The sequence below is a fragment of the Mandrillus leucophaeus genome, unplaced genomic scaffold (genome assembly GCF_000951045.1).
Source record: "Mandrillus leucophaeus isolate KB7577 unplaced genomic scaffold, Mleu.le_1.0 Scaffold1549, whole genome shotgun sequence".
Lineage (NCBI taxonomy): Eukaryota > Metazoa > Chordata > Mammalia > Primates > Cercopithecidae > Mandrillus > Mandrillus leucophaeus.
In genome coordinates this window covers 112,823-115,200 of record NW_012101531.1, presented here as the reverse complement: position 1 = coordinate 115,200, position 2,378 = coordinate 112,823, and the positions used below count along the sequence as shown (strand labels likewise).

The following is a 2,378-nucleotide window of genomic DNA, read 5'->3' as shown; positions in this document are numbered from 1 at the left end:
GATCACGAGGCCAAGAGATTGAGACTGTTCTGGCCAACATGGTGAAACCCTGTCTCTACTAAAAATACAAAAATTAGCTGGGCGTGGTGGCACATGCCTGTAGTCCCAGCTACTCAGGAGGCCGAGGCAGGAGAATTGCTTGAACCTGCGAGGTGGAGGTTGCAGTGAGCCAAGATCGCGCCACTGCACTCTAGCCTGGCGACAGAGCGAGACTCCATCTCAGAAAAAAAAAAAAAAAAAGAAAGAAAGAAATAACAAGAAAAGGAAGGCATAGGGATACTATGGCTTGTCTCCAACAACCATTTCTGTCCTTAAGCCACGGAAAATAAGTATACCTAGAATGGGACCTCCAATTCCAAGCTTACCTGTGCATACTCTCTTTCAATAGCAGCCTTCTTCTGACTGAATGTCCTAAAAATACAAAGAAAAATTAATTATCAGAAGGATAACTTAATAATTTCATGTAAATCTATCAACACACCTTCAAATACTGCCTGGTAAGATATGTGAGGGAAAGGTCAATATTTTATTCATTTTTATGTCCTTAGGAATACTGCTAACAGCATGGTCTCTACAGTCAGAGGATCTACATTCAAACCCCAGCTCTACCACCAACTAGCTGTATGACCTTGGCCAAGTCACTTCACTTCTCTGTTCCTCAGTTTCCTCCTTGCTAAAATGGGGATAATAACAGTACTCACCTCATAAGGATATTATAAAATTTAGTTACTTGAAATACATAAAGCACTCAGAATAGTGCCTACCATATGGTAAAATCTATATAAATGTTGGCTACTGTTACAAGAATAGCTACTATATATTAGGCACTAAAGATGTTTACTGGACTTAACCAATGTAAGAGGGAACTAATGAAAACAAGGTGAAAATCAAATTTGATTGGCTTCTGAATATGAAAAATGCTCAAAATGGTGGAATGATGAGAGCATACTTTCCATACATGTATTATATTTCAAAGATTCTAAAGTACACCCTTTTCTCTTTTTTTGTTTTTTTTGTTTTGTTTTGTTTTGTTTTGTTTTTTTAGAGACAGGGTCTTGTTCTGTTGCCTAGGCTGGAGTGCAGCAGTGAATGAGGTCCTAGCTCACTGCAGCCTTTAATTCCTGGCTCAAGAGATCTTCCCACCTCTGCTCCGAAGTGGCTGGGACTACAGGTGCACACCACCACATCTGGCTAATTTTTAAATACTTCTTGTAGAGATGGAGCCTTGTTATGTTTCCCAGACTGGTCTTGAACTCCTGGCCTCAAAGCAATACTCCTGCCTTGGCCTCCCAAAGCACTGGGATTACTGGCATGAGTCAATGCACTTAGCCAGTACATCCTTTACCTATATTAACATTTATGATACTGGAATGCATCTTTTAATGATGATTGGCAGTATTTTCGTCTATCTTAATGGTATATAAAATAACAGTGTACCTTACAAACATAAGCATTGTAGAGTCAACAAAATGTGGTACTATTAACAATTTACCTTGAATATCCTGAGTTTAAAGACTTTACCAGTATGTGCCAGGAATCGGTGCTCTTAAAATCACTGCACCAGCGCAAAGACATGAGAGTAAGAAGTAGGAAAAAAAAAAAAAAAAAAGGAAAAGCACTGAAATAAAGAAAAAGGCAAGAAACCAAAATTCTCACCTTAGAAATCATTTAAATTCACCAAAAGACTTGATTTCTTATATAAAAATATAACTGTTTAAGATCTTATATTTGTTTTGAATAAATAACTAATTTCTTAATTTCAAAATAACAAAAGGAAGAAGTCTCATTTTAAACATAAAGATTCATGCTTATTCAAGGGTGCTTCAAATGGCCAACACAATAAAACGAAGACTATATTATCTTTTTAAATGTTTATTTTTAAAAAAAAAAAGTCTCCAGTGGATTCAAGGTTAAAAAATGAGAGAGGATTCTGGGAAGATGGCAGCTTAGTCAACCCCAGGAATCTGACTCCCAGGCTAGGTAACAATTGCACTGGCAGAATGAATCATGTAACCATTTTGGAACTAGGAGTCATGAAGGCTTGCAACATCCAGGGGAAGCCTTGGATGATAAATTATGATTAATTTTGGCCAATTTCAGCCCTTAGCACAGTGGTAGCCACCACCTCCCACCCCTAAAACCATGGCAGGCAATCATGCATATGTTTCTGGAGCAGCTTGCAAATAGCTACCACAGGGAGGGTGGGCAAAAAAGACCCTGACCTTAAAATATTGGGGCTCTGTGCTCTGACCTCAGATTACCACTTCTGATCACGGAGGTGTAGAAAGAGAGGGGGTGACCACTGTCTGTCTCTTATACACATCTATGAGAATTTTATTAAAAAATCTGACAAAGCCTAAAAGAGTCATGCCCCAATC

The 2,378-nt window shown here is 38.4% G+C and overlaps 1 long non-coding RNA gene across 1 annotated transcript in view; it reads right to left on the bottom strand.

Annotated features, from left to right (window-relative positions):
• Positions 1–359: 359 nt before the first annotated feature.
• Positions 360–2,378, bottom strand: part of LOC105536132 — an 85,007-nt gene continuing 82,988 nt past the window's right edge. The window contains exon 3 of the long non-coding RNA XR_001005543.1: positions 360–411. This is a non-coding gene — a long non-coding RNA (uncharacterized LOC105536132). The remainder of the gene's footprint in view (positions 412–2,378) is intronic.